A 25,592-nucleotide genomic window follows, 5' to 3' on the forward strand; every position below is an offset into this window, starting at 1 on the left:
TCTGTATACCTGAGTGTATTTATTGTAAACAGCTGTTTACCTGAACGTATTTATTTCAAACAGCTGTCTACCTGAAAGTATTTATTTCAAACAACTGTCTACCTGAATGTGTTTATTTTAAACAGCTGTCTACCTGAATGTTTAAATTTTAAACATCTGTATACCTGAGTGTATTTATTGTAAACAGCTGTTTACCTGAACGTATTTATTTCAAACAGCTGTCTACCTGAAAGTATTTATTTCAAACAACTGTCTACCTGAATGTTTTTATTTTAAACATCTGTATACCTTAATGTATTGTTAACAATATTGCCATGGAAATACCAGAGAGAATTATGAGATGAAATTAATTAACAAAGGTAATACATCCCAGGAAAAGTCTAGCTTTAACTGGATGGTATTTTATTTCATTATATTATATAATGAACTTGATATTGATTATTATTCCATAAACAAAAAACTGTGGCCAATATGTAGTCATCTCCTCTTATGCTGGATTCACAGCAAAGTACTTCATCCCTGCAAATACAAGTCATATCCTATTTAAATATAACTTATATCTTCTCTAAATATATATGTTATATCCTCTTTAAATATATAAGATATTATTTCTAAATATATAGGTTATATTATTTTTAAATATAACCTGTGCCTTGCTTTGCAATTTGTTAAAGCTTTCAATTTTTTATTCTATTCTAAATTTGAAGGGATATTTTATATTTATATTTAAAAATGTTGAATAAAAACTCATTGCACTTATTATGATGTTTACTACAATTTGCAGGCAAAACTAACTTCTTATGTGCAATAGAAGGGTAGTTATGAGCGTCGATTCATTGTAAGCAGCGTTAAGATAACTGCAAGGATGCTATTAAATAAAACGCCATAAATTTGCAAATTTTTAAGTTTTATAATGATACTCGATCAAAGGTACAAATATATGTTCATGAACAAGTGACATAAACGAATCAAACTTATATTACATGCAGAAACAAGAATTAACATTTTTAAATCAAAAATATTTGCATTGTTTGCTCAGATAGCTACAATCTTATTGTTGCTTTCGATAGAACGGGCTTTTTCTGATTGTCCAATACCTTCCACAATGTCTTCTGACCTCAACTTTTTTTCTTCACTGCTGAACTAGTCAATGTTAACGTCCAAACAATTTTTTGTCAGAGCAATACTTTTACGCGTTGGATTTAGCACAAATGCTATGCGTAAAATTTTTGCTCGCTAAACGCAACCTTGACCGTAAAACAAATCGTTCATTCATTATCATAAGTGTAAACCGTTTTTTATATACATGTACTTTGAAGTATCAAGACCTCGTTAAACAAGGAACTACTATTAGCCTGAGACAGTTATTAATTATTTTTATAGTGCTGCTTTCGAAGTTTTAATGAGAAAAAAAACGAAAAGCTTTGGAATTGGACAACGAAAGAATTTATTGTTATTGATGTATACGATTCATTGTTAATACGATTTTGTGGGCACGTTTTTACTGATCAATTGATATTATAGGCTTGTAAAAATTGAATTGGCGGTCAAATGGAGGTGGCGTTCAATTAGAGGTTTTACCATATATGCTATATCCTTCTTAAATATATAACTTATATCTTCTTTAAATGTATATGTTCTAAATGTATAAATTTATAAATTAAACCCTTTCTAAACTAAAATTTCACATTCTACAGGCCATTTACTACTCAGACCTTTTGGTCACAGCAAACCTCTGTCCTCATGCTACTCTCAATAAACTATAGACAGCAGGCCTATTACCAACCTATTACAGTCTCAGTTGACACCGACCTGCGAGGGCGCTGGTGAAGCCTGCATTGTAGTCAGTCGCAACTTCTGTGAACTCAAACTTGGATCTATCGTCAATAAAGTTGCCATTCAAGTCGCCGGGTCCTCCAACCAAGGCTCCTTCCAGCACATGAGGGTTAGGAGCTCCGCTATTAAACTCATTCCAGCCACAAGGAGCTGGTTTCCATGGGCAAGATCTAAAATATATTAGTTTTGAAGTTGAGCTAACAGCGACCAGGTATGGCGAGTCATTGGTAAGCCTCAACTTCATGCATCAGCGCTAAACCACAAATCAGGCACCTAGCATGGACTCCACTTCTACAACAGTGCATGTACAAAAATTGAATCTAGACCAAACACAGTGGCAACAGAAAACTGTAATTCCCGGAGGTATCACAGCCAGATCTAACCCTACTAGATTGGCATGATATACATCAAATATACAAATCTATAGATCGACTGTAGAATGAAAAGATAATACACACACTCGTATTCCACCCACTTCAACAAGACACAGAATTACAAAAATCACGCAAGGAATTATGCAAAAGATTTTTCTGATCCATTCAAACCTTTCTAAGCTAGACAGACAGACTTCAAACTAAAGGGAAAGCTCGAACGATATATGAAACACGAAACCTGTTCTGCATTCACTGCAGGGCAAGGACAGTACTAGTTGCCATCCAAGAGGATATGGAATATTGGCATATGGAAGAAGGACCAATTCTCTCTCTCTATGGAACTCCGGTAGGAAGTTCCTGCTTGGAAAAAAAAACATTACCATTAAGCTCATTAAACGTGGAGACTATTCCATCAGCTGAAATGAGTAACTGGAAACGTAGGACGAGGTTTTGCCAACACCAAAACAGTTGATGAGAATTTTATCTAGTGGATGATAATGAAGTAGCTGACATAGCTGATGCCCACATCAAATAACAATAGGCGCAGAAAGCCTGAGATCACCGGTGTGGAACACAGAATAGGGGTGTAAGAGTTGATGAACCAACTAACGATGGTGTGGCAGTATTTCTTGATGATTTGTTGATGACAGCTGCAGAACTTCTAGAACATATCCCACAAGGGTCTGAGAAGCAGGCAGGAGAAATGACCATTTACGCAATCCTATATAGAGTTTCAGCAAAACCACTCATGAAATTGGAAGTTATCCTGAAAATGCCAGCCAAGAGTGAATGTGTCCAGATTAAAGTCATTTCTATAATACATACAGCTCCGCTTAAGATTCCTGGCAGACGTTTCAGTACAACGGGAACCTCTCCATTGGCTAGTCAAGAACAGTGTCAATAGATTTATATAAATCCCCATCCTTCATAGAATGATGAGCACCATAAACTCATGTAACATAGTTAACTTCTGCCCACCATTTAATAAATTTACTGAGTTGTGATGGCACTGGAATATTTAGACTCACGAAGCTTTGTGATGAGCCTTTTTGGGGTAGTTGTTACCGTAGCCAACTACATAACTCCTTCCTCCATCTCCAAGCATAAAATTTATTTGACTAGCAGCAAAATTGTAGTACTCTTTGGTTTTGATACCATGCTTGGCAGCGATCAAAGCCAACATGGCAGCATTGGCAGCGTATCTGTTGGAGCCCCACTTATCTCTCCAGACAAGGCCTTGCGGTGTACGTGGCACAGAACCACCAGGCAGCCATTCCTTCAAGAAGTTTTCAATTCCACTGCGGTATTGTCCATCGTTGGTTAGCTTGTAGAGCATAAACTGTAAGGAAAATAGTTTCTTGGTTCAAATAGTCAAGGTAATAGATTTAAAAGACAATCAAAGTTATTTTAGCAGCGCATGTGCCATGAACACATACGCCAATTATAGAGACTGAGAGGAACGTGGGATGGAGGGGAGACAGAAAAACCCTTATTATACTCTAATTGAGCTCCGCTAGTCGGCAATATTGTATAAAATTTATTCAAACGCTTTGAACAGAACTTCGACAAGTTGGTTTCAATTGCTTTGATTTGATATCCGTGGTTATAAAAAGCAAAAAAAATTAAAGCAAAACTAAAATTGCTTGAGAATATATTAATGCAATTTAAAGAAAACACATTTTTAATATAAAAAATAAGCTTCTTTTCACAAAAACACGGCAAGCTGCAAATTCTCATTTTTAAAATAATATGATGTTATGGACTGATTGATGCAATAAAATTGACCAATTAGAAGAGATGTGCGCATTATCGTATGTTCTCATTGGAGCAATCTCATTCTGGGTAGTTCCGTTACTGGCTCCGTGTGGTCACCTTCTACAGCTAACACCTGATGATAAAATTGTGTTGTAGACAATTGCCTGCTTGCCTTATTGATATTTTGTAAATTTAGTTAAAGCAATGTTCGTAGTTGGCATCTGAGCCTTTTAAACCTAAACTTTAATATACTTCTATTAATAGAATCACATGACTGACCAGAACAGCGGGTCTCTTCTCACTCCAGCTCAAGGACCATGGAACTCCACCTTTCAGATAGCCTTTAGCATCATTCAAATAACCCTGATATTGGGGATCTGAAGATCCAACAGCGTAAGCCAACCATGCAGCAGCATGTGCCATCTCATCCTCCCAGGCATCAGAGCTTATCAATATAAGAAAAGAACTTTGAAATACTGAGCAAATTAGTTAGTACAACTCCTTGTATTTCATAGTATTTGAATCATGCTGGTGTGTCAACTAGTTTTGCTCATGCATAAGTTGTAGCGGGAATTATTCTCAATTCAGAGACTGACACAAACTTATGTATAAAGCACTAGTAAACATTGGAGAGCTACAAGTAGAGATAAAAAACATTGGAGAGCTGCAAGTAGAGATAAAAAACATTGGAAAGCTGCAAGTAGAGGTAGTAAACATTGGAGAGCTGCAAGTAGAGGTAGTAAACATTGGAGAGCTGCAAGTAGAGATAAAAAACATTGGAGAGCTGCAAGTAGAGGTAGTAAACATTGGAGAGCTGCAAGTAGAGGTAGTAAACATTGGAGAGCTGCAAGTAGAGATAGTAAACATTGGAGAACTGCAAGTAGAGATAGTAAACATTGGAGAGCTGCAAGTAGAGATAGTAAACATTGGAGAGCTGCAAGTAGAGATAGTAAACATTGGAGAGCTGCAAGTAGAGATAGTAAACATTGGAGAGCTGCAAGTAGAGATAGTAAACATTGGAGAACTGCAAGTAGAGATAGTAAACATTGGAGAGCTGCAAGTAGAGATAGTAAACTTGCATGTAATCTTACTTGTAAAACTTGTGTAGATTAGGAATGATGGGGTTAGCTATTCCTGGGTTACGTTTAGCCAGTTGGTAAAGTTGCTTGGCATCAGACAGAAGGTTGTTAGCGAATCCAGCATCTTTGAAAAAAAATCATTTCATTAACTACAGTATGACCCAAACAAAAGAGTACAGAATGGCACAAAAAGTGTTATAAGATTTGTGGCCACTAATATCCGCTGAGTATGTCAATGCTACAAAGTGTATTTTCTTTGGACAAATTAATAGTGAAAAGTTTGAACTTTTTTTGGCAGTTCTCACGCTATTTCATGAGAGAATAGGCCAGACCCTACTTGCCAAGTCCAAACACAAAAGGATGTAATTAATCATAATTCTGCTGCCATATGATCACAGTTTTTCACCACATAAAATTCTTAGCAAATTAGGCGTTCATGTGTCTGTCTGGCTCTGCAGCTGGAAATGCATAAGGTGAGTCGCTATGTACCCGATGTCACATGACCTTTGTAACGCACAGCATATTATAAAAAAGTATGTTATATGCAAGCAAGATATAAATAAGCCAATGTGGCAGCGAGGTAGAGGTAATCCATAGCAACGTAATGTAAAAGCCATATAAAATATCTTGGCACCTAACATAAAGAAGCCACATCACTAAGCTGCTGGCACGGCGCACACATCTATTCATTATCGAGCATATAGAAATTTTCCTCTACACGCCTAAGAGCCAGTCTTCAATGTGCTTAAGTAAAATGGAAAAGGGCGCTTTCTGATTTCCTAGGGGAAAGAGGCACATGAAGGGAGCAGACAAAAGGCTCATGATAGGAGCAGGAGAGAGGCTCGTGATAGGAGCAGGAAAGAGGCTCATGATAGGAGCAGGAGAGAGACTCGTGATAGGAGCAGGAGAGAGGCTCTTGATAGGAGCAGGAAAGGGCTTATGATAGGTGCAGGAGAGGGGCTCATGGTAGGAGCAGGAGAGAGGCTCATGATAGGAGCAGGAGAGAGGCTCTTGATAGGAGCAGGAGAAGGGCTTGTGATAGGGGCAGGAAAGAGGCTTATGATAGGTGCAGGAAAGGGGCTTATGATAGGAGCAGGAAAGAGGCTCACGATAGGAGCAGGAAAGGGGCTTACGATAGGAGCAGGCACTAGGTGCTTGGATTCAAATTGTGTACCTCTCATAGCAATACTAGAATAACTGTAATAGTTGTTTCCTTGACTTGAGTCCACAATAACAAGTCAGGCAGGCGTATGCATGGCACTGCATCAACCAGAGCTGTGGCTCATATCTTTACAAATATTTAATGTTTTAGGCTGTGGTAATCAATCACTTACTTTATAAAAATATGCGCAGTGTAGGCTAAAATGTTTTATTAAGTTTGCTTGAGTGTCAAATTAACAGATTCATTACTATGCATGTCATATATAACTGAAAGTAACATCCAGAAGATAACTCAAAGCCTATAGACATGGGAACAAGTACACTAATGCTTACATTTCATGCTAAATTTTATTTCGTTATTTTGTCAGGCAAAACTCTCTAGGTTTGCTTAAAAACTTAAAAAGCATCATAAATAAGATTTGGGCACCAAAACTTACCAGCACTCTTAAAGACAGCATATCCTGCAGCCATTGCCGCAGCTGTCTCTCCCATTATGTCAGCACCTCCTTTTGGTTTTCCTGCTCCGAGTGAGAATGTTGGCCTGTTTTGGAAATTGTCTTCGGGTCTGCCCCACCAGCTGTGGTCTGCATCTCCATCAGCTACCTAAATGAAAGGTTCGCTTTAAGACCTATGCACCAATAACAATAATAATAACAGTGCTGACAGTATTCTTTCATAATGTTAGCAAATGATATATGGAGAGGATAGGAGTACCAAATCCTTCTGCCTTTGTTTGCAGGTTTTCGCTATTGAGAGGACAATAATTATAGACAAATATTGTTAATTGTTAACAATATTTGTCTGTAAATTACCAACAGTGGCATGCTTTCAAGACATTCCATGGCAGCATTGAAATATTAAGAACACTGCTGTCATCTCAGTTGATAAACAGTAATTATGCCTGCGTTAGTAGGCCCGCTCTGACTAGCCCACTTGCAGTAGTTAGTAGGTCTGCTCTGACTAGCCCACTCGCAGTAGTTAGTAGGTCCGCTCTGACTAGCCCACTCGCAGTAGTTGGTAGGTCTGCTCTGACTAGCCCACTCGCAGTAGTTAGTAGGTCTGCTCTGACTATCCCACTTGCACTAGTTGTCTATGCTTAGTCACTTGTGTCAATAGAGCTGTAAGGAGGCCAGCCATGCTTAAAGTTTGGTAAAATAAGAAGATGTACTGCAACACACCTGGGCATAGAACTTGTCCTTATCCACATAGCACTTGCGGAAGTATTCAAGAGCCCATCTTACTTGTCGAAGACCCATGCCAAACTGACCAGCGTAGTCATATCCTTCCTTTAAAAACTCGAGACCATAGAGAAGCATGGTAGCGGATGAGGCCATTGGCAATCCAAATTTCACGTGATCACCAGCTGCAAATTTCATTGTTAAAATGATGAAATGTAAAATTTATACACTGCTGTTGGGTTTCTGTTTAATTCGATGTGTGGATGTAGCAAAAGCCACAACATGTAATATGCTTTCAACATGAAATTTATATGAATAATACTAGCCTGTGATCTATTCTACAGCGCCATCTCAGCACTAAAGAATGCTCAGTATCTGAACTGCTGTCGATAGAGTCATTTTAGTTAAAATTTGCTCATAAATCAAATGTATACAGAACTTATTATTTATTTTAGTATAATGGCAGAGCGCCGAGATTAGAGCTTGCTGCCCAGTCGACGCCATAGCCAGACCGAGTCTCATTCTCACAGCAGGAGACCCGGTCATAGGTGAGCCAGCTTGGCACACTAAGCTGGCAAAGGACAGACAAACAGACAAACCGAGACCACAGAAGAGGGCGAGACCACAGAAGAGGGCGGAGCCTTCCATGCGAGCTGGCTATATAATGAGCGTGACCAGAAGGACAAGGCCGAGATAGTGGCAGTCTCTCTGCGTGTTGTTATTTGTATGCGTACACTTTAACTTCATGTATCTGTATATATATTGCGCCAATATATATTCTCATTGTCGATACGCTCGGTGTATTTCTTCTTGTAGAGAGTAAAGAAAACCGCCAGTTTCCTTCATATTACCATGTTTAATAGAATGTAAGAGAGCCAAAAGGAGCCTAGGTGCATCTGGTGCCATAGTCAACAAAATTTATGAAACAAATAATCGTTATGATTCCAAAATTATATCTTATTACACTGAACCTACAATGTTACTACCGTAAGAATACAAAGTGCATACAGGTAGCTAAAATTTTACGCACCATCATGCCATCCTCCAGTTAAATCTCGGCCAACATCTTTACCATCATTCAGTTCTGAATCCCCTCTCCAGTCAATCTTTTTGTCTGCAGGAAGCTTTCCAGATCGCTGAGCTTCATAGAACAACAGGGCTTTGTACAGGACATCTGCGTAAGGATGCTTCTCACCTAGAATAAAATAAAACACTAAAATGTGGTAGGTAGTACACATAGCAATGAGCTCTATATCAACAGTGTGTGGTAGGTAGTACACATAGCAATGAGCTCTATGTCAACAGTGTGTGGTAGGTAGTACACATAGCAATGAGCTCTATGTCAACAGTGTGTGGTGGGTAGTACACATAGCAATGAGCTCTATGTCAACAGTGTGTGGTAGGTAGTACACATAGCAATGAGCTCTATGTCAACAGTGTGTGGTGGGTAGTACACATAGCAATGAGCTCTATGTCAACAGTGTGTGGTGGGTAGTACACATAGCAATGAGCTCTATGTCAACAGTGTGTGGTGGGTAGTACACATAGCAATGAGCTCTATGTCAACAGTGTGTGGTAGGTAGTACACATAGCAATGAGCTCTATATCAACAGTGTGTGGTGGGTAGTACACATAGCAATGAGCTCTATGTCAACAGTGTGTGGTGGGTAGTACACATAGCAATGAGCTCTATATCAACAGTGTGTGGTAGGTAGTACACATAGCAATGAGCTCTATGTCAACAGTGTGTGGTAGGTAGTACACATAGCAATGAGCTCTATGTCAACAGTGTGTGGTAGGTAGTACACATAGCAATGAGCTCTATGTCAACAGTGTGTGGTGGGTAGTACACATAGCAATGAGCTCTATGTCAACAGTGTGTGGTAGGTAGTACACATAGCAATGAGCTCTATGTCAACAGTGTGTGGTGGGTAGTACACATAGCAATGAGCTCTATGTCAACAGTGTGTGGTAGGTAGTACACATAGCAATGAGCTCTATGTCAACAGTGTGTGGTAGGTAGTACACATAGCAATGAGCTCTATGTCAACAGTGTGTGGTGGGTAGTACACATAGCAATGAGCTCTATGTCAACAGTGTGTGGTAGGTAGTACACATAGCAATGAGCTCTATGTCAACAGTGTGTGGTAGGTAGTACACATAGCAATGAGCTCTATGTCAACAGTGTGTGGTAGGTAATACACATAGCAATGAGCTCTATGTCAACAGTGTGTGGTAGGTAGTACACATAGCAATGAGCTCTATGTCAACAGTGTGTGGTGGGTAGTACACATAGCAATGAGCTCTATGTCAACAGTGTGTGGTAGGTAGTACACATAGCAATGAGCTCTATGTCAACAGTGTGTGGTGGGTAGTACACATAGCAATGAGCTCTATGTCAACAGTGTGTGGTAGGTAGTACACATAGCAATGAGCTCTATGTCAACAGTGTGTGGTAGGTAGTACACATAGCAATGAGCTCTATGTCAACAGTGTGTGGTAGGTAGTACACATAGCAATGAGCTCTATGTCAACAGTGTGTGGTAGGTAGTACACATAGCAATGAGCTCTATGTCAACAGTGTGTGGTAGGTAGTACACATAGCAATGAGCTCTATGTCAACAGTGTGTGGTGGGTAGTACACATAGCAATGAGCTCTATGTCAACAGTGTGTGGTAGGTAGTACACATAGCAATGAGCTCTATGTCAACAGTGTGTGGTAGGTAGTACACATAGCAATGAGCTCTATGTCAACAGTGTGTGGTAGGTAATACACATAGCAATGAGCTCTATGTCAACAGTGTGTGGTAGGTAGTACACATAGCAATGAGCTCTATGTCAACAGTGTGTGGTAGGTAGTACACATAGCAATGAGCTCTATGTCAACAGTGTGTGGTAGGTAATACACATAGCAATGAGCTCTATGTCAACAGTGTGTGGTAGGTAGTACACATAGCAATGAGCTCTATATCAACAGTGTGTGGTAGGTAGTACACATAGCAATGAGCTCTATGTCAACAGTGTGTGGTAGGTAGTACACATAGCAATGAGCTCTATGTCAACAGTGTGTGGTGGGTAGTACACATAGCAATGAGCTCTATATCAACAGTGTGTGGTAGGTAATACACATAGCAATGAGCTCTATGTCAACAGTGTGTGGTAGGTAGTACACATAGCAATGAGCTCTATATCAACAGTGTGTGGTAGGTAGTACACATAGCAATGAGCTCTATGTCAACAGTGTGTGGTAGGTAGTACACATAGCAATGAGCTCTATGTCAACAGTGTGTGGTAGGTAGTACACATAGCAATGAGCTCTATATCAACAGTGTGTGGTAGGTAGTACACATAGCAATGAGCTCTATGTCAACAGTGTGTGGTGGGTAGTACACATAGCAATGAGCTCTATGTCAACAGTGTGTGGTGGGTAGTACACATAGCAATGAGCTCTATATCAACAGTGTGTGGTAGGTAGTACACATAGCAATGAGCTCTATATCAACAGTGTGTGGTAGGTAATACACATAGCAATGAGCTCTATGTCAACAGTGTGTGGTGGGTAGTACACATAGCAATGAGCTCTATATCAACAGTGTGTGGTAGGTAGTACACATAGCAATGAGCTCTATGTCAACAGTGTGTGGTAGGTAATACACATAGCAATGAGCTCTATGTCAACAGTGTGTGGTAGGTAGTACACATAGCAATGAGCTCTATGTCAACAGTGTGTGGTGGGTAGTACACATAGCAATGAGCTCTATATCAACAGTGTGTGGTAGGTAGTACACATAGCAATGAGCTCTATATCAACAGTGTGTGGTAGGTAGTACACATAGCAATGAGCTCTATATCAACAGTGTGTGGTAGGTAGTACACATAGCAATGAGCTCTATGTCAACAGTGTGTGGTGGGTAGTACACATAGCAATGAGCTCTATATCAACAGTGTGTGGTGGGTAGTACACATAGCAATGAGCTCTATATCAACAGTGTGTGGTGGGTAGTACACATAGCAATGAGCTCTATGTCAACAGTGTGTGGTGGGTAGTACACATAGCAATGAGCTCTATGTCAACAGTGTGTGGTAGGTAGTACACATAGCAATGAGCTCTATGTCAACAGTGTGTGGTGGGTAGTACACATAGCAATGAGCTCTTTGTCAACAGTGTGTGGTAGGTAGTACACATAGCAATGAGCTCTATGTCAACAGTGTGTGGTGGGTAGTACACATAGCAATGAGCTCTATGTCAACAGTGTGTGGTGGGTAGTACACATAGCAATGAGCTCTATGTCAACAGTGTGTGGTAGGTAGTACACATAGCAATGAGCTCTATGTCAACAGTGTGTGGTAGGTAGTACACATAGCAATGAGCTCTATATCAACAGTGTGTGGTGGGTAGTACACATAGCAATGAGCTCTATATCAACAGTGTGTGGTGGGTAGTACACATAGCAATGAGCTCTATGTCAACAGTGTGTGGTGGGTAGTACACATAGCAATGAGCTCTATGTCAACAGTGTGTGGTAGGTAGTACACATAGCAATGAGCTCTATGTCAACAGTGTGTGGTAGGTAGTACACATAGCAATGAGCTCTATGTCAACAGTGTGTGGTAGGTAGTACACATAGCAATGAGCTCTATATCAACAGTGTGTGGTAGGTAGTACACATAGCAATGAGCTCTATGTCAACAGTGTGTGGTAGGTAGTACACATAGCAATGAGCTCTATATCAACAGTGTGTGGTAGGTAATACACATAGCAATGAGCTCTATGTCAACAGTGTGTGGTAGGTAGTACACATAGCAATGAGCTCTATATCAACAGTGTGTGGTGGGTAGTACACATAGCAATGAGCTCTATATCAACAGTGTGTGGTGGGTAGTACACATAGCAATGAGCTCTATATCAACAGTGTGTGGTGGGTAGTACACATAGCAATGAGCTCTATATCAACAGTGTGTGGTAGGTAGTACACATAGCAATGAGCTCTATATCAACAGTGTGTGGTGGGTAGTACACATAGCAATGAGCTCTATATCAACAGTGTGTGGTAGGTAGTACACATAGCAATGAGCTCTATGTCAACAGTGTGTGGTAGGTAGTACACATAGCAATGAGCTCTATATCAACAGTGTGTGGTAGGTAGTACACATAGCAATGAGCTCTATATCAACAGTGTGTGGTAGGTAGTACACATAGCAATGAGCTCTATGTCAACAGTGTGTGGTGGGTAGTACACATAGCAATGAGCTCTATGTCAACAGTGTGTGGTAGGCAGTACACATAGCAATGAGCTCTATGTCAACAGTGTGTGGTGGGTAGTACACATAGCAATGAGCTCTATGTCAACAGTGTGTGGTAGGTAGTACACATAGCAATGAGCTCTATGTCAACAGTGTGTGGTAGGTAGTACACATAGCAATGAGCTCTATGTCAACAGTGTGTGGTGGGTAGTACACATAGCAATGAGCTCTATGTCAACAGTGTGTGGTAGGCAGTACACATAGCAATGAGCTCTATGTCAACAGTGTGTGGTGGGTAGTACACATAGCAATGAGCTCTATGTCAACAGTGTGTGGTAGGTAGTACACATAGCAATGAGCTCTATATCAACAGTGTGTGGTAGGTAGTACACATAGCAATGAGCTCTATATCAACAGTGTGTGGTAGGTAGTACACATAGCAATGAGCTCTATGTCAACAGTGTGTGGTGGGTAGTACACATAGCAATGAGCTCTATATCAACAGTGTGTGGTAGGTAGTACACATAGCAATGAGCTCTATGTCAACAGTGTGTGGTGGGTAGTACACATAGCAATGAGCTCTATGTCAACAGTGTGTGGTAGGTAGTACACATAGCAATGAGCTCTATGTCAACAGTGTGTGGTAGGTAGTACACATAGCAATGAGCTCTATATCAACAGTGTGTGGTGGGTAGTACACATAGCAATGAGCTCTATGTCAACAGTGTGTGGTAGGTAGTACACATAGCAATGAGCTCTATGTCAACAGTGTGTGGTAGGTAGTACACATAGCAATGAGCTCTATGTCAACAGTGTGTGGTAGGTAGTACACATAGCAATGAGCTCTATATCAACAGTGTGTGGTAGGTAGTACACATAGCAATGAGCTCTATGTCAACAGTGTGTGGTGGGTAGTACACATAGCAATGAGCTCTATGTCAACAGTGTGTGGTAGGTAGTACACATAGCAATGAGCTCTATGTCAACAGTGTGTGGTAGGTAGTACACATAGCAATGAGCTCTATATCAACAGTGTGTGGTGGGTAGTACACATAGCAATGAGCTCTATGTCAACAGTGTGTGGTAGGTAGTACACATAGCAATGAGCTCTATATCAACAGTGTGTGGTGGGTAGTACACATAGCAATGAGCTCTATATCAACAGTGTGTGGTAGGTAGTACACATAGCAATGAGCTCTATGTCAACAGTGTGTGGTAGGTAGTACACATAGCAATGAGCTCTATATCAACAGTGTGTGGTAGGTAGTACACATAGCAATGAGCTCTATATCAACAGTGTGTGGTGGGTAGTACACATAGCAATGAGCTCTATATCAACAGTGTGTGGTAGGTAGTACACATAGCAATGAGCTCTATGTCAACAGTGTGTGGTAGGTAGTACACATAGCAATGAGCTCTATATCAACAGTGTGTGGTAGGTAGTACACATAGCAATGAGCTCTTTGTCAACAGTGTGTCAACAATCATTTAGAGATGAACATAAACTCAGAACCTTTTGAATCTACGACGCCTTGTCCAGGGTTCACAGGTGTTTTTGGGTTTGAAGGCTTGTTAACATGGTCGTTTCCACCATCATTGCCACCATCAGTGCCACCATCAGTGCCTGGGGTCTGCTGGTTAGGATAGAAGTCAAGACATGGGTTAGTTCCGGTCGCTCCTCCATCTGAGTAGCTGCAATATGACATCTAATAATATATCCGACTGAATTTATATTTAGTTGTATGATTTCGCACAAATTGGGGAAATAAATTAGGTCATCAGAGGTTGGAGAGATTTTAGAATTTGAACTATAATCTCTCTCTCACTAGGTCTGTGTCGTTTACACATGAGTCCTAAAGGTGAGTTGTATCATATTCTCGTTCCAAATATGTCGATATTTTAATCGCTTTTGTGTGCAATTATACTCGCATCCCCAATAAACATTTTACCATGTTGGACCAACTTTTATAAAATGCATACTTGAGAAAGAATTGATGAGTTGTTACAGTACGAAGCGTTTCAATTGAATAGTAAAGAGCTGCCATTCAGGCTAGCAAAGTATTACACATTGGATATCATAGCTAGTGTTGAAGTGAATACCTTCGGTAAGGATAAACCATAATTGCAAGAGATGATGACAATGAACATGAACCTTTATTTACGCAATCCTGGCATGCTGTCCTCCTTTAACGCAACAGAAATAAATGTATATAAATGAGATATAAATGTAGGAAGTACAGATGCAATCATTCTGAAACATCTGAACTACATTCTAAAGTTTGTTTGATGCAGAGATCTGGGCGATCGATTGATCCAACAATGAAACTTTACCCTGGTTAAAGAATAAATTGAAAGAATGCCAGCAAAGATTCGTGTGCAAATACTCAGTGTTTAAAAAGCATATAGGGTGCTGATGCAAAAACATACACGGTAATCTTATGGAATGTGAGAGTGCTGACATAGGAACATAGACATTATTCATATGGAATGTGAGAGTGCTGACATAGGAACATAGACATTATTCATATGGAATGTGAGAGTGCTGACACAGGAACATACACATTATTCATAAGGAATGTGAGAAGGCTGACACAAGAACACACACATTATTCATATAGAAGGTGAGAGTGCTGACACAGGAACATACACATTATTCATAAGGAATGTGAGAGTGCTGACATAGGAATATACACATTATTCATATGGAATGTGAAAGTGCTGACATAGGAGCATACACATTATTCATATGGAATGTGAGAATGCTGACACAGGAATATACACATTATTCATATGGAATGTGAGAGTGCTGACATAGGAGCATACACATTATTCATATGGAATGTGAGAATGCTGACACAGGAATATACACATTATTCATATGGAATGTGAGAGTGCTGTCATAGGAACATAGACATTATTCATATGGAATGTGAGAGTGCTGACATAGGAATATACACATTATTCATATGGAAGGTGAGAGTGCTGACATAGGAGCATACATATTATTCATATGGAATGTGAGAATGCTGACACAGGAATATACACATTATTCATATGGAATGTGAGAGTGCTGACATAGGAGCATACACATTGTTCATATGGAATGTGAGAATGCTGACACAGGAATATACACATTATTCATATGGAATGTGAGAGTGCTGGCACAGGATCATACACATTATTCATATGGAATGTGAGAGTGCTGACACAAGAACATACACATTATTCATATGGAATGTGAGAGTGCTGACACAGGAACATACACATTATTTATATGGAATGTGAGAGTGCTGACACAGGAACATACACACTATTCATATGGAATGTGAGAGTGCTGACATAGGAACATACACATTATTCATATGGAATGTGAGAGTGCTGGCCCAGGAACATACACATTATTCATATGGAGTCTTAATAGGCAAGATACATGATAGCATGGCTGACTAGTACTTACTGCACTACAAACTCTATCTTAGCCGACTGGCCAGCACCAACATTGGCATTCCAGCTAAGTGGCTTCAAAATGAAGGTCTTGTCACTTTCTTTTGTAGCTGACGCTGTCCAACTCTGTGGGAAATGTAAGCAAGTATGTTCAGATTTATGTTATTTTACCCGCTACGGATACAAGTATTGCGCAGATTACGCAGTTCAACCCAGAGATCTAGCTTGACTGACCTAGCTGGTCAGTGAGTGAGTCAACCTGTTAGTCAGACATCTAGTACTTTAGTCAAATAGTCATTGATTCATCCAAGCAGTCATTCAGTGAATCAGTCAGTCAGGCAAGAGAGAGGAAGAGAAGGGGAGAGAGAAAGAAAGAGAGGAGAGAGAGAGAGGGAAGAAGAGAGTGGGAGAGAGGGAGCAAGAAGAAACGAGAAGGACAAAGAGACGAGAGAGAAGAATAGAGAGAGGGGAGAGATAGAAGGAGAGAGAGAGAGAGAGAAAGAGAGAAGGAGAGAAAGGGAAAGATAGAGAGAGAAAAAAAAAGAGAAGAGGGAATAAAAGGGGAGAGAGGGAGAGAGAGAGAGAGAGAGAGGAGAAAGAAAGCAGGGGAAGAGAGAGGAAAAGAGAGAGCAGATAGAAAGAGAGGAAATAGAGAGAGAGGAGAATGAGGAGATAGAGAGAGAGAGGAGAATGAGGAGGGAGAAAGAAAAAGCGGGAGAACGAGTGGGGGGGGGGAGAGAGGGAGGCAAAGAGAGGGAGAGAGACGAAGAGAGAGAGAGAGAGAGAGAGAGAGAGAGAGAGAGAAGGAGAGGGAAAGAGAGCACAAATACAACACTCCTTCATACTTGTCATAGGTAACACCATGCTTGCTAGTTTGTTTTTAAAAAAAGCTTTGCTCAATTTTTTAATACAAACCTTAATTTGAACACCCACATTAGCAAAAGTTATCAATTTCACTGTGACAAAAAACTTCACAATTGTCTAATATTTTTGGAGAATCTAAAATCATATATTCATAACATTCTGAAGTGGTAACATCACAAGCAGATATTTTTATTGCAGAGTAAAGATCGAGCTACCAAATAAAGTTATTGCTCGTTGCTTTCTCAGAGAGATAACAGATTATTCCAACAACCCTGCTGCAGTCCCTGCTGCAGTATTGGGAGCTCAGTTTATCACAGATTAATTACTAACGTCCAACTCTTTGACTCCATGCTCAAAAGTTACTCTTGCCGACCAAGTAGAAATTCCCTGCTGAACAGGAATGTTGAATTCTCCTTGGAATCCTCCACTCCACGGCTTCACCAATTTGGAAAGTCTTGTGCACCCCTACAGCAAATAGTAGTCCTTGAGGACCTTCCTCATTTCATTCAAATATAAAATAAGTATAAGAATTGAGGGTATTTACAAATTACCTTATTATTTATTGACCGTTTTAGTTATTTTTCAGATAGCACCATACGTAAAGGATTTTTTTTTATAAAAATAATTACCGATAATTTATGTGCCCAACAAATACTAATACTTTAGTATCCCGCTGTTCCCTATAATCCTTAGTGATATTCTAGCAGATATATATTTCTGCTAAATACACAAGTCGAAATTTCTCTTATTTTCAGACTTTGCGCTAGAAGACTCATAAATATCAACATCATCTCATTTTTTGCAGTGTCCTTAGTTCATATAGTTTAGAGGTAGCCTGCCTAATGTAAAATGCAAAATCATATGAATGAGTTGTTACTTACTCGGGCTGAACTTAGAAACACTGCCACCACCAATAGCTCGACCCACCGACTCATCGTGGCTGTAGCCAGTCCTGAATTCAATGAATCTATGATGCAAAGTATTGCTTGAGCACGTTCCACAGCATATATATAAAAGCCATGATGTTAAAGATAAGATATTTCAACAAATGTGCTTTCACATGCTAGCCTTTGTCCCACAATGCCGCTTGTAAGTTAAACGGAATGTACCTGCCCAGCCTGTGCTACAGAATCAGCCATCCTTATTGCTGGGAAATAGTTCACCTAAAACCAGATGGAGACACTGCATTCTAGATTTTGAACTAGATATTGTACATGAGCAATCTTTAAAAAGAAAGCTAGAGTATAGAATTGAAACAACACATTGGTCATTATATAAGTAAAATATAAAATGCCCAATGCAATTATAATTTAATTACACGCATGCCCATTGTCTGTATGTTTGTGCATGTGTGCTAGTCCGGTAAGCACTATGAGTTTCCATAATTTTTGACTGACTTCGTTCAAACTTAAAACCCATACGCTCTGTGCCTTTCGCAAGGTCGCTAAATGTATTCGGTTTCAAAACTCTGTCTGGCTCGTGAGAACCAGCTTCTTACACACCCTCCGGGGCATCACTGGTCGCTCACTGGCAGCATAATTTTATGATAGTTGCTGGCTTTTCATAACAGAGATGCTCATTCCATGGATATCATACACCAATTTGTTGGCAGTTTATGTGATGTATCAATCACATAAACTGCGGATGATTGAGAATGCTATCATTTTCCACTACCCAGCTCACGTTATTGAGACGTCTATAAAGGGCCATCTGTCATGAGTTGAGTAGCCTACTTATTAGGCTACTGCCCAGCTCAATTTAATTAAACCTTCGATTTCCAAAAAAATGGAAGCTCTGTTTAATTGACTAATGCAAGCTAGATACCATTTTAATGAGCTAATGCAAGCTAGATACCATCCTCAAAATAGTTAGCACCAAATCTCAGCCAAATAATTCCTGACTAATTATTTGTCATTCATTCATTTCGTTTACCATGCAGTCAGGTATGAACTTCCTGAATATGAATTTTATGTTATATTATTCACAAATTCTGTTAGTTTTACAGGAGAAAAAGGTTATTATTTTAGATATTGATGTACAGAAGCCAGTGTAATTATAGATTAAACTGAAAATAGGCCTGGCAAAGTTGAATTGAAGACAAGCGTGGCTGGCTTTTGCTGGAGAGAGACTTGGGTGACTTGAACCAAAGGCAGACCTTACTAACTTGCGTCAAATGTTAGCTTAGCAGACTTATGTCAAATGCCGATCTAATAAACTAAAAGCAAAGTCCAGCAAATTAATCGAGAATTAAGACTTATTTGGACACGAAACCAAAAGCAGACCTTAACTTAAGACTAGATACAAACCACATGAACTTAACCAAAGATACCAGAGAAAGTGTCTGAGCTAAACTGATAGCTAAAATAACCAATAGCTCCTCAGAACAACTTGACTGTAAAATCATCTGTCCTTTGTCACCTTCAACCATACCATTAACAAGCTAGAGCAATTTTAGGGAACTAGCTCACTATCTCAGAATACTTGTCTTGCTTGGTTTGAATTAACATGTTGAATAAGATATGGTGTGGCGTTGTAAAGCATTTGTATGCAGCTCAAAGTAACATATGCTCGTATACCATCTGATATTAAGTCTAATGTAAGTCTAATGTGACTGTAGCAATAGGCTGGTATCTTGCACAAGTTTATTGCAAAAAGAAAACACCAGAACAGACAAAATGGAAAATGACCTGGAAAACTTTATCACACCCCAAGCCTTACTCTAAAAACAGCGGAAATCGCAAGTTATGTACTTTGGAAAAATATTTCATCATTCACAAACCCGAGAAGTCAACTATAAACAAACGAAGTGAACTAATATCTATGTGTAGACATTCTAAGAAACATATTTTACAAAATAGCATTACATAATAGACCCCATCCATCTAGTTTTTAATACCTGAGCTTCTATTTCAGCTTACCAGCTAATGCAGAATTTCATGTACAGTGCTCACTAAGCATTGTATCTGATGAGTGTTTCACACCTTTTGTGTAATATGAAACTTTTAGTAATTTTCATGCTTGGTCAAATTTTAATAAATTTCTTACCAAATTTATAGTAAACTCTACTTTAGTATCGAGCACTTGATGCCAACTTTTAACCTATACTTTATTGTACATTATATATATATTATTATTATTGGCTGCAACTGTGCAGTTGATTGAGATTGATATGGTGCACCGAGAATGAGTCATTCGGTCTTCCTCTACAAATGCATACATAGTAAATTATACACATAAGGGAGAAATGCATACATAGTAAATTATACATATAAGGGAGAAATGCATACATAGTAAATTATACATATAAGGGAGAAATGCATACATAGTAAATTATACATATAAGAGAGAAATGAATACCGTAGTAAATTATACATATAAGGGAGAAATGCATACATAGTAAATTATACATTTAAGGGAGAAATGCACACATAGTAAATTATACATATAGGGGAGAAATGCATACATAGTAAATTATACATATAAGGGAGAAATGCACACATAGTAAATTATACATATAGGGGAGAAATGCATACATAGTAAATTTTACATATAAGGGAGAAATGCACACATAGTAAATTATACATATAAGGGAGAAATGCACACATAGTAAATTATACATATAAGGGAGAAATGCACACATAGTAAATTATACATATAAGGGAGAAATGCGCACATAGTAAATTATACATATAAGGGAGAAATGCACACATAGTAAATTTTACATATAAGGGAGAAATGCATACATAGTAAATTTTACATATAAGGGAGAAATGCACACATAGTAAATTATACATATAAGGGAGAAATGCGCACATAGTAAATTATACATATAAGGGAGAAATGCACACATAGTAAATTTTACATATAAGGGAGAAATGCATACATAGTAAATTTTACATATAAGGGAGAAATGCATACATAGTAAATTATACATATAAGGGAGAAATGCACACATAGTAAATTATACATATAAGGGAGAAATGTATGTAAAAAGCGAAAACTAATGGACCAAATTGAAAAACCAATTACAACCATATAAGTTTTTAATTTCTCATCTGCCTGAGTTTTGCTTCTACAAGCTCTAGAGTCTCTGAAAGTGTTCTTCTGCCTGTAATATTCCCTTGAGTGAAGTAGCTCCTGAGAGTTGAAGAAGCGTGTGTGTTATCACGGCTACATTCACTCACTGCGAGTCATAGTTTCATTTCTGGCCAAAAGCCACAGATAACAGTGAGACAGATGGGCCAGTCCAATCGAGGTTCTACACAGGTTTCTACGCTGTCAGCAATCTCACGATATACACCTACATCGCTTTACTAACTTTCATCCTTTCTGAAAATGCTTATATCAGACCACTAAGGTCATTATCGTCAACATCCAATGGCCATTCAATATAAAATTCAAATATCAAGTTTTTATTATTTTCTCAACTTATTTATTACTACAGATGTGCTCATTTCTCATATCATATACATGTTTTAAATCCCTGTAGGCTTTGGCAACCAGGGCTTCACCCCGGACCCCACTGGGTGGCTTACAGCGCCCTCAGCTGTTCCAACCGCCACGTAGTGGAGTCGCGTTGCGACTCTTGGTCGCCTATACATCCACTAATCTCAACTTTACGGTTATGGTTAAAAAAAGTTAGCACTACACCACTGGAGCTAACCTAATACACTACAGTCTCCTTCCCACGCTTACTAATAGGGCACGTATTTATGCAGCGCTTGTTAAAATACTTTTGGCCAACTTGACGTTATTGCGTAACGTCATTACACATAACGTAAAGTTGGCTTCACGGCTGTTATTATAGTAAATATTTCGACTAGCTTACCAGGTAAGTTTCTCAAATTTATTTTAGTAATAATTTTATTACCCGCGCAACGGCGGGCATTCAACTAGTACATTATGATAGTCTAGTTGCTCAATGAGATTTCTACAAGGCCAACAAGGAAAGGAGGAAACAAGGAATTTAAAATTGTCTTCTGTTCTAGTTTAAATTACTGAAAGACCTTCATTCTCTCCCCCACTGATTATGACACATATCCTTTTGGCATTGATAATACCATACACTACACTTACAATTCAAATTTTTTCTGAGTGATGACACAAAACAGGTGCAACAGCAAACAATGGTACCCAAATATTAGGTGGCTTCAAAAATGTGAATTCAAAAATGCACTTTTTCAATCTGAGTAGTAAAAATAAAAGTACAAAATATGAAACAGCGAATGAAATTGAATGCTACTTAGAAAAGGATATCACAACGTCACTGATACTAGACTCTTTTGTACCATCTCTGTCTTTGATTCACCTCCTCTATAACCCACTCTAATTCTTTGCACAAGCGCTCCAAAGCTTTGGGCTTCACATGCAAACAATTTGATAACAATTCTTCATGGAACACGTAAATGGCCTCTTCTTTGAAGGAAGATTTTAGTGTGAAAGTCAAATATATTCAGTTTATTTTAAATGCTGAAATGGTATAGCTGCTTATTTTCTATCGCAACCTGACCAAGCATGTGAATGTTTTACTGATCATAAAACAATAAACATATTGGCCTAAAGCATATATTTTGGTTAAAAATGATGACATACTTATGCTGTTGAATGGATGCAAACACGATTAATTGTGCACAAATTAGAACATCTGAAAGCTACTACGGAGTCACTTGCAGTAGTTTAAACCTTACTAGATTGGCAACAATGAATGCACATTTTGCTAAGAGCTTAGTTCTGCCATATGTAGTTTAACTTGTTTTTAAGTGATCAAAATCACTTACATGCCATGAACTACAGATTGTCAAATGATTTAATTCCCTAACACTATGTTTTCTAGCTTCTATATGCAAGACAGACTTACCATGTAATAAAAATTAAAACCTTGAATTTTCTCTTTAAGTGACTTTCAAATAAGATCGCACAAAACAAGATCTAATCAGCAGATAAAGAAGCCATCAAAATTCCATTTGAGCTGTAAACACATGCAGCATTTTTGAAAAATAGACGAGTCTTATGCTAATGTTGCTAAAAACTTACCAAAACTTTTTTATTCCAAATAGCCAAACTCTCTAATCAACCTAGTTTTAGCAAGATCAGCATGGACACCCTCTGATCACATGTACTGAGAATCCTATTTTTTTTAAATATAGGTTACACTTATCTGGGTTTAGTGTTATACCAGCCGACAGCAGTCATCTCAAAACAACCAACCAGGTCATCATGCTCTTTCATAGAGTTTCCATATACTAGGATCTCATTCATTTGGCAAGATGCTTCTAATTATATACCTAAGCCCTTTTATGAGGAGCTCTCATCTTGCCGGTGCTACCCTCCTAGGCACAGTCTGAGCAAAGAAAGAATATCTATTCTTGAGGTTAATACGAACTAAAAATCATATTGGCACATAAATTATATAATTTTTTTACCATATATTTCAATACATCAGAGTCTTGGCTTTAGAATGAGCCATTATTTGACATGGTGAGACAGACATTGGTTGGTGTTTATAGGATTACCCCAGAGCTCTACCGCAAAAATGTTCAATGGTATGGGCTCGAAAATTGTGACGTCATAATTTTCATATTCGGTGTTGTGTGCTCTTACCTCTTATTTTATTGCTTACTGCTTATATTTATCAACTACGATAATGACGCTAAAAGCAGGTGAAGGTAGGGCATCTCCAGAGAACCAATGAAGATGTCAAAGGAATCGGTGTCATCAGCTCTCCATGTACAGATTATTTCTATGATAAATAACTCAGATTCCCAATACCATACTATGTTTTCCCGATGATATTATGCACTTAGCCCTCTCTTTTTATTGTGATGTTGAGGGGCACGACTGAGACTAATTAATTTCAAGCATTGCATGATCTCGCGAAAGTGCGATTGACATATAGTCTTAGGGCCATGCAACTGCAAGTCACAATTTAATCGATGTGATTTCATTACATTTATCAACAACAGTATATTTATTGAAGCATAATTAATTAACCCAGAACATGTGTTTGTATTGGTCGGGCATTAGCACGATCCCAGGGCATTGTTGATTATCTAAAATTCTAGTTTATTATTAGCGCTCTCTGGGTTTAACAGCACCGATTGTCACAGAAAAGCGCAGCCTCAATGGCAGCGAAAGGGATCAACTACCTAAGGCTAAATAATAATTATGACATCACATTGTGGGAACCACAACCAAGTGTTTTTATATTGCATGACATACTTTTGACACCCTGTTTATCATAGTTTTATTATACTTTGTGTATTGAATATAGGCTCATTCGAAAGCCAAGACTCTGATGTATTGAACTATATAATAAAAATTATATAATTTATGTGCTTTAACACTTTCAAAAACCTAAGAAATTGTGCTTTTAAACCCTCCAGGGAATCCATAAACTTCATAAGATGTAGCTTCGCAACACTGGCTTGGCTAACAGAGGTGTTATCAAATCCTCAACCACAAAATGGTTTCTGGAATTCCTAACCATTTATTGTGCGTTTTACTTCTGCCTCTTTCATTGGTCTTTATCCCCATATACGAGTATTTTCCAATGGCAAGTTTTGCTAGACAATTTTTCAACAGTTCGATAGTCTGTTGCGTATTTGACAGTCTGACAATCCTTGCAATGTTTTTTTGCTGTCTCAGCTTTCTTTGTCTGATTCTTAAAAGTTCTATGCCACATTTAGACTATCATCATCAGGAACTCTTAGTAGTGGTTGTGGTTGCTGACCCATTGCTTGACTTTCTGTGAAGATCAACAACATCAGTGTCCATACAACGTTCATGGTTTTTTGTACTCAACTCTCATCACAATTTGGTCTCTGGTGAGCTCATTTTTCATTGTACCATAATCACATTGATTTGCTTGTCTTAACGATTCAACTAAAAACTAATGACAAAATTTGCCTGGTTCATTGTTATTAAATTTTGCTCGTTCGAAAGTTATATTTTTATTAAAACTCATGTAATTTTCAAAACTTTATTGTGCTTTTTAGAGTCTTTATGATGGCTTCATCATACTTGAACTGAGAATAAATAGGGTCACTTTCATTGGCACAAGCACGTTTGATAACTGTTGCCCTTCACTTATTACTCCGTTTTTTGGCTATGCCACACATCTCAAACTGAAGCTTGAATGATTTCCTATATGTACTCTTGTTTTCCCAGAAAAATTTATCCATACACAGAATCTATCAGCCATTGTGATCGCATTATTTTACTTGCCAAAGTCGACAAAGTTGTTCAGCATTATACAGACGGTTCCCAACCTACGAACAAGTTATGTTCCGAACGATTGTTCGTAAGGTGAATTTGTTCGTAAGTTGCTTCAGTGCTATTATTTGTATTATAATTTAGGTTTAAGGCCTATATAAGTATATTGAAGGTTTATATACGAGGGCGATTCGATAAGTAAAGACAATTTTGCAATAAGTCAAGTTATAGTTGAGTTACTTTTTTTTTCAACAAAATTGCCAGACAAGTCAACACATTTCTGCCATCTTGGTACCAGTTTTTTGATCCCATCTGCATAAAATTCTGCAGATTGCCTTCGTAACCATTCGCTCACAGTAGCTTTGACCTCGTCGTGAGTCTCCATATGAATTCCTCTGGTATAGGACTTTAGAGCACCAAAGAGATGATAGTCAGAAGGTGCAATA

General features: G+C 38.5%; 1 pseudogene; it reads right to left on the bottom strand.

The window, feature by feature from the left end:
* Nucleotides 1-373: 373 nt before the first annotated feature.
* LOC137393823 (uncharacterized) lies at nt 374-18,064 on the bottom strand (annotated as a pseudogene).
* Nucleotides 18,065-25,592: the final 7,528 nt, after the last annotated feature.

The sequence above is a fragment of the Watersipora subatra genome, chromosome 1 (assembly GCF_963576615.1).
Source record: "Watersipora subatra chromosome 1, tzWatSuba1.1, whole genome shotgun sequence".
Lineage (NCBI taxonomy): Eukaryota > Metazoa > Bryozoa > Gymnolaemata > Cheilostomatida > Watersiporidae > Watersipora > Watersipora subatra.